Here is an 8,283-nt window from a genome sequence, read left to right as displayed (position 1 = left end):
AGGAAAATAAAAATTAGCATATGAATTGTAAAATAGAGTTTTTATTTGTTTTAAGTTAGACTTGTAAATTTAGTGAAAGGACAGTAGTAGACAAAAGTTTTAATAAAAAATAAGAATTTTTAAATCCTACCTTGTGATTAAGCAAGAAGTAATAATAATACAGTATAATATAATAACAGTTAGCAATATAGTAACAGGTAGCACAATATAGTAACATTAATAAAAATGAATGCAATAGACATTATGAATATAAATATAAAAAGGAAAGGGAAGGAATGTGCAGTGATGGACTCATGGATTCTTTTGCTACCCTCCAGAGAGCAAGCAGTACCAGGCAACTAGCAGTAATGTGCAATTTGAATTCACAAAGCACAAAGACTATATAATAAGTCAGAGGAGACGTCTGAGAAAATAAATACTGTGATCTTTTGATGAAACACAGTTCTCACCCTTGTTAAGGCACCTATTTTTCTGAGAAGTATGCTAGGAACCTTTTAAAAGTTAGAAGCACAAACTCTTGGTTTATGTTGTCTCATGAAGATACAAAGAATATGTTGTTTGTTTGTTTTGTTTTGTTTTTTAAATGTTATTAACAAACTATTTCACATATAAATTTTGAAAATTGCCTAATACTAATCACAACAGCAAGTATTACACTTTGGGGACATATTTCCCTCAAGTGCTACATCAATCAAAAGATGACAGTCATGATTAATTGTTAACATTGTATAGTCCCATCATGGTGAATCATATCCAGCTTTTCTTTGATACTCCTACTTTCTCTTAATCAAACCTGAAAATAGTAGGAAATATTTCGTGACAGATTGCAAGTTTTGGTGAACTTCAAAGGCAATCATATGTTAAAAGGCAAGACTGTTGAGGAAAGGTTTTTGATGTGGTAGCTTTGGGGGATTAAAAGACAATACCCTATATAAGGAGGATAAAGGATATATTTATATACATGTAGTTGCATGAGTAACAGTGAAAGAAGGAATTAACTTTCAGTCAGTCAAGTAGTCTTTGTTAAAAAGCCACTAGAAGAAGAATGAGTACAATAAAGTATGATCTATTGGGTTTTGCATTTGTATCAGTTTCCTGGTCCTGGGACAAAGTATTGATGCATGGGACAGTTAAAAAAACCCCAAGATAAATAAATGTAATTCAACATCTTCCTAGGTGGTTTGAATGAGATAAGAATCAGACCTGCCAACTGGTTATGCAAATTTAGTGGGTATTTTTTAAAAGCACAGAATCTACCAATCCATATACAACTGCATTCTTTATTTTTAAGGAAAACTAACCCTTTTTACCAACATACAGCAAATAGTTGGGCCACTACTTATTTAGAACAGTAGTACATGTAAAAAAGTAGAATTGACCGTCATAGTGGTAGAAGGCACAAGATCTTGGAATCACAGAGGGACTGAGATCTGAAAGACAGCATATGTAGGATGAGACATCTGAAGTGCCCTGAAAAAGCTCTGCCTAACTACTCATCAGCTAGAAGTCTACAGGCACTTAATTTTTTTTGCCAGTAAAATTAACTAAAAGTAAGATTTTGCTGAAAATTCAGAAACCTAGTTTTAAGAGTCCTTAATATATATATCGACATGTGGAAGAGATCTCTTATCTCCCATAACACTAAATGAAAATTTTGGCAGTACATCTACAAGAGTCCAAAGATGTTCAGATGACTAAGTAGAGGTGCCTACTTTGGAATAAGCTGGCTAGCTCTCTAATCCCACTGACTCTGTTGACTGGAGTCTGTTATTGTAGCCTAGATGTCAAGTTCACTTGTAGACAACTGAATTTAGGTGTCCAGCTATAAAGCTGAAGCCTACCTTTGCTGATAAGCCCATGTTTTTGCAAAGGCTAGAGGACCTGCAGTAACAAATGTTTTGAAGAGTTCAGTGTCTGTTTCTTACTTTAAAACCATTGATAATCTGCATGTTAAATGTCCTATTTCATTCATTATTAAAGGCTGTACAAGCGCTGGGAGGCTGTCATGTCCCTGAGGGCACCAACAGCCCTGAATGTTCTTGCCCAGCTTCCCGGGGCTGCCCCACCCTGCCCACAGCCCAGGACCCCATGTCAGCCCCCTGGGGCTGCCAGGCCCTGCCCCAGCAATGCCACAGCAGGGCCAGTGTCCAGCTCCGCACAGCCCTGCCCTTCTGTATATAGAATGCAGCTGTGTATAAATTTCCCCCCTTAACATGAGGTGTAGTAATAGTCAGTATTCTCATGCCTAACCCATTTATAGAGCTCTACCAGAACATCTCCCCCACCTGTCTGACATCTCAGGATGTCAAAATCTCTCAGGAGACAAATGCTACTTTCTTAATATGGAGAAGGAATATCCTTTCTGTGAACTTTACATGGCTTGAGGGAAAAGACATGCAAAAATTCCATTGCTCAGCAATGACAGGTTATGTCAAATTTGTTAATAAGCACAATTTCAAAACTTTATAGAACTCGTTTTTATTATTTTTATCTGAAAGAAAAAAAAAAAAAAAAGGCCCTGGCAATCTTTACTTATAAAGCTGTTTACTAAAAGAGTATCTTGTTCTAAAGTAAAATTTGGATCAAGTTAAAGTTGCATTAAAAATTTTAACATTCATGTGGTTTTTAGACTTGGACATTATCATAAAGTCTGCTGCTGCATGAGCATAAAATGTATCACTTACTGCGTTATGCCAAATTCATTAAAGCATCTATGATGAACATATCCAGAAAATAGTGCTTACTCAACATGCTATATTATAACTATATAATAAGGATGAACATATCAAAATAAGATATATGTATTCACAACTCATTTATATTCTTAACTGCAAGAATAACAAAAGCATTTTCTCATAATACAGTAAATTCAGTTTAACTTAATTCAATGACAGATTTTAGAACTGAGGCTTTAGGTAAAAATAATGTATAATATTATGACAGAAATTAGCATAAGAATGCATTCATGACGAAATATTGCAAAAATACTGATACAAATTCAGTATTTTTTTATAAATACATGTTATCATTCTTCTTCTTTATTTGCACACATCCAGGATAGGAGAAGTGTCATAATATGTTGTTTGAAAGGTAGTTATTAAATGATATTAGAATAATTCCTCCATTTATAAAACTTATTGTAAAGGAGATATGCAGCATGAAGTCTGGCATAATGTATTAATACTTTATATATATGTATATATAGTATATATAATTTAAATTTAAATATCTATTTTTTCTTTAGATAACAGTCTACAAATTACACAATTACTTTACTATTCAGAACTGATTTCAGATCAGTCTGTAATGAAGGTGATATAAATGGAGATACAGAACATTAGCTATGAATATATTACAACATGACACAATAGTACTGAAACCAATGAAGAACTCACATAGAGGAAAGACTAGTCCTTGAGAAAGCAATAAAAGTACTTTTGTAAGTATGACTGAAAAGAAAGAAATAGCCAATATGTTGAAAGAACATACTGACAGATATATAAATAAGGTAGAAGCAGCAGTTTAAAAATCATATATAGGAGAGGTAAGATGTTCCTGTTTCCAATAAATTCAGTGGTTACAAATATGTTACCATACATTCATATATTTGTAGTCAATAAAATGATACACAGTGAAGTCTACTGTGTGTACAAACTACAAGTGAAGCTGGAAAAAGCCCAGGAAACATATTTTATCTATTTATGTTTTCTTTTTTTTTACAAATCCTTCTAAATTAATGAGTTTTTAAAGGTTTAGTATTAATTTTCTTTATTATTTTCATTAGTAATTATTAAATTTATTTCTGTTGGTGTAATATATTATGATACAAATCACCTGCACAAAAGTGGTTGTTGTGGAAATGCAGTTTTGGATGGAAAATCTGTTTGTGTTTTCATAACTATGTATTTACAGTATCAATGTATTGTACAAAGATCAAGCACGTGTAAAGACTAACACAAAATGAAAGTTATGAACTGCTCAATTTTTCTTTTTTTTTTCTTTAAGTAGCATACTGAAGTACTTAAAAAGAGTATATAAATATATAAAGTATATAAATATATGAAGTATATTATTACGTAAACTATGTTACTCCAGGTGATGAACAAAACACAGAAAATAACCTGAGAAATATACATTATCAGGAAATATATAATTAGCATTAAAACTAGCCAGCAACTTGAAGTCAGAAGAAAGTACTGAAAAAGTAGTTTATCCCATCAGAGTATTCCCTCCTGAAGGGTAATTTGGCAATAGAGGGGTAGAGAAGTTGGTTTGAAAAAGAAATAATCTATCTAAAATACGCATTTTCCTAAATATGCATAGGTGTTCATTATTTTTTGCATTGCTTGCGTATTCTCTGGAATATGGGAAGCGGATATTAGATTAGATGAGATTTTCACTTTGTCTGGATTGAGAGTGAATATTCTTGCATTGAAAAGGAGATGGAAGATCCTTAAAGTATTGCATGTGATTTTGGTCTGAGTATGGTTCCTACCTGTATGATTTTAAAGGATTTATACTCATATCATATTGGTGCAATAACACTACAGTTGTATCTTCTTGTCCTGAGAACTTGCAATTATAGCCAGTCTCATTAATGAGTAAATTATACATGACTGGCCCTATGAATTCCTCTATTATATGTCACAGTAAACATTTTTAACAATTTATTTGCTCTTTAGTAATATGCCACAGAAACTTTCTTTACATGAACTCTGGAAATACACTTAGTCCTAAAAAAACCCAAGTGGTACATGTTGTATGCAGCATTAATGGTTTTTATAGTCTCCCAATTACACAGTTTAGAAGTCGAACGAAGACGGAAAACTGGCAAGAGTTGTAAAAGAGTACACGGAGAACTGGATGTGCAGATAAGTGTGCTCTCTGAGATATAACTGAAATCTATTGTACAGAGGCTTTTTTCAGTTAAGCCTGTGACTGTGGAGTGGTCTGTTTTCCTGAGCTCACCCGACAATCTCCAAAGATTCTTGCTTTCTGTGTATTGATTTTTCAATGGAATTGTCATTTCAATTGATGAATTCATGAGACATGAAGTAAAGATGTTCTCCCTGTTTACCTAAGGTGACTCCTGCCAAAGCACCAATGTCCTCTGCAAAGAGTCAAGAGCTGTGCAGTAAATAAAGAATGACATTACAGAAAGAAAACAGAGAAAGCAGGCTTCCTAGCTAAAGCATCTTGAAGCAATATCCAAAAAGGAGGAGAAAGAAAGGAATAGTCCTTTCTTTCTTTTAATTTAGTTTCTGTCTTTCATTGCATCTCGGTCATTGTATATGTATATTCCTAGGTCTCCTTCTTGGCAATGATATTAGATTTCTAACAGAAATCTAGGAGTATAATACAGACCATTGATGTGGTCCTATACAGACAACACCATCTATCTTCTGCATTTGCCTATGTTCAATTCCTATTTTGATAAAAAGAAGAAAGGCAGAGTTATTAAAGCTGAAAAGCTTTGCAGAACAAAAGAACAAAGAATGGCTTTGCTTTTTGAGGTAGTGCATGTGTAAGGATTAAGATGAAATAGGCATAGAGAACATAATAAATATTATTATCCAATAATAAACCCACTGCAGATCACGGGCACAAATTGACTGTCTCAGGCTGGTTTCCATCCTGTGTGATAGGTGTCTCCCTTTCCCCTGTAACAGAGAGCTCTCTGAAAAAAAGACAACCTATGGTACATAACCTTGCCAAAACCAGAGCCTAGGTTATGGACCAGTCAGAGCAATGTAAAGGATTGGAAAGTGTTTGGTTTTCAGAGACTAATGCACAGCTTTGGGTGAACAATAGGTAGCTGGCTGGTTGGTTAAGAAACCCATTCTGAACTGGCATTAGAGTCATCCCTGCTGAAAACACTAACAGAAAAATTAATTACCTATGGAGAGTGTTACTGCGTTTTGTTTAATGCCCACACCTGCAGCTAGGAACTGGTAAACTGCGATGATTTGAAGCATTGTCTTTTGCTGCTGTCTATGTTGTTCAAGGCCCAGTGGATGGAAAGTTGAAACTGAGACAGTTCAATTGAAGTCGGGAGGTTATTAACAAGTATGATAAATTAAACATTATAAATTAAATGGTTTTGGGTTTCACGACAATATTTACTGTAGAATTCACCACATTATTGCCCTGTCATATAATACAAGGGTTCTGGGGTTTTCCAATTTTATCCCTGTTAGGTACTAGAGATGGTATTGGTTGGATGTTTGCCTTGGTGATACCTGAGGTCACATGTCTTTTCTTTTTTACAGCTGTCTATATTTAGTGAACTGTAACTGTGATTGTATATGATTTTGTTGATTTCCAAGTCTGTATACTTCATTGCGTATTCACGGATTCCTGAGTGACCATTTAATGCAGAATATTAAAAAAACATTCAGAGCAGGGATCAAGATCCATAGCACTCTCCCATTAGCCCTTGTAGAAGGTGCCTTTATTGGTGAGATATAGTTGTACGTGACCTCTCATTCACTGTTTTATCCCAGGCATTTTCTTATATATTTTTTCATTTAGTGATTCATGAACAACAGCAGAGTTAAAAAAGTCTGGATCTAGTCTAGTTCCTTCATAGACTTCACTGAGATATGAATAAAAACCTCTATAATTAAAAGAAAACATGCTTTCTAATTTTTAAGCAATGCTGTATAATTTCACTGAATGTGATAATCTCCTTTTCCTCCACAAGCTCTAACTGAAATGAACCTGACCCTTTGTCTTGTATTGCATTCAATGATCTCTACACATACTGGGTGTAGTCCAATTCAAACACAATTAAAGGATTAACATAGAAATTTGTTTGAGGATTTAAACATATGTGAATTATGACAAAGCTTAAACAGATCTTCTGATCATACTGGAAGACAATACCTAAATGCTGAGCATGCTTTAAGGTTCAAAAGGAGCCTCAGTTGGCTTACTGATTTTAAGCATTAGGTAAAACTTGATGTACAGAAGCACTCTATAAAATACTCTGAAGGACCAAGATTAAGATTTGTGCTGTCTAACTTTAGACACTAGAATGTGTCCAAATATCGAAGTTAGTAGTTTTCAGCCTTTCTGTTATAATCAAAGATAATAAATAGGCACTGTCAGGGTCTTTTAGAAGTACCTGGCTGATCTGAGATTTGCACTTTAAGATGAGACCAGCTGAATGCTAGAAATGTCATCTTCTTTCCACCAGCATCGCAGATATCAGATGATTATCATGCTTAAAATCAGCTTAATCTGGTATTTAAGTGGCCTGTCAGCCTTTCTACTTGTAAGTTTACCGCAACCATGGACTTCTGGAGGGCAGACTTTGGCCTGTTCAGGACACTGGTTGAGAGAGTCCCTTGGGAGACAGTCCTGAAGGGCAAAGGGGTCCAGGAAGGCTGGACGATCTTCAAGAAGGAAGTCTTAAAGGCACAGGAGCAGTCTGTCCCCATGTGCCGTAAGAAGAACAGGCAGGGAAGACGACCGGCCTGGCTGAATGGGGAGCTCTTGCTGGGACTCAGGAAAAAAAGGAGAGTTTACCGTTTGTGGAAGAAGGGGCAGGTGACTCAAGAAGAGTACAGGGATCTCATTAGGTCATGCAGAGAGGAAATGGGAAAGGCAAAAGCCCAGCTAGAACGCAATCTGGCCGCTGTCGTTAAAGACAACAAAAAACGTTTTTACAAATATATTAATGACAAGAAGAGAGCCAAGGAAAATCTCCATCCTTTATTGGATGCAAGGGGGAACATTGTCACCGAGGATGAGGAAAAGGCTGAGGTACTCAATGCCTTCTTTGCCTCAGTCTTTAACAGGCAGACCAGTTATCCTCAGGGTACTTGGCCCCCCAAGCTGGAAGACACGGACGGCGAGGAGGATGAACCCCCCATAATCCAAGAGGAAGCAGTCAATGACCTGCTACGCCACCTGGACGCTCACAAGTCTATGGGGCCGGATGGGATCCACCCGAGAGTGCTGAGGGAGCTGGTGGAGGAGGTTGCCAAGCCACTCTCCATCATTTATCAGCAGTCCTGGTTAACAGGGGAGGTCCCGGACGACTGGAGGCTTGCCAATGTGACGCCCATCTACAAGAAGGGCCGGAAGGAGGATCCGGGGAACTACAGGCCTGTCAGCCTGACCTTGGTACCGAGGAAGGTTATGGAGTGGTTCATCTTGAGGGCGCTCACAAGGCATGTGCGGGACAACCAGGGGATCAGGCCCAGCCAGCACGGGTTCATGAGAGGCAGGTCCTGCTTGACCAACCTGATCTCCTTCTATGACCAGGTGACCCGCCTA

Source organism: Aptenodytes patagonicus, chromosome 1 (assembly GCF_965638725.1).
Source record: "Aptenodytes patagonicus chromosome 1, bAptPat1.pri.cur, whole genome shotgun sequence".
Taxonomy (NCBI): Eukaryota; Metazoa; Chordata; class Aves; order Sphenisciformes; family Spheniscidae; genus Aptenodytes; species Aptenodytes patagonicus.
Note: the sequence above shows the minus strand (reverse complement) of the source record.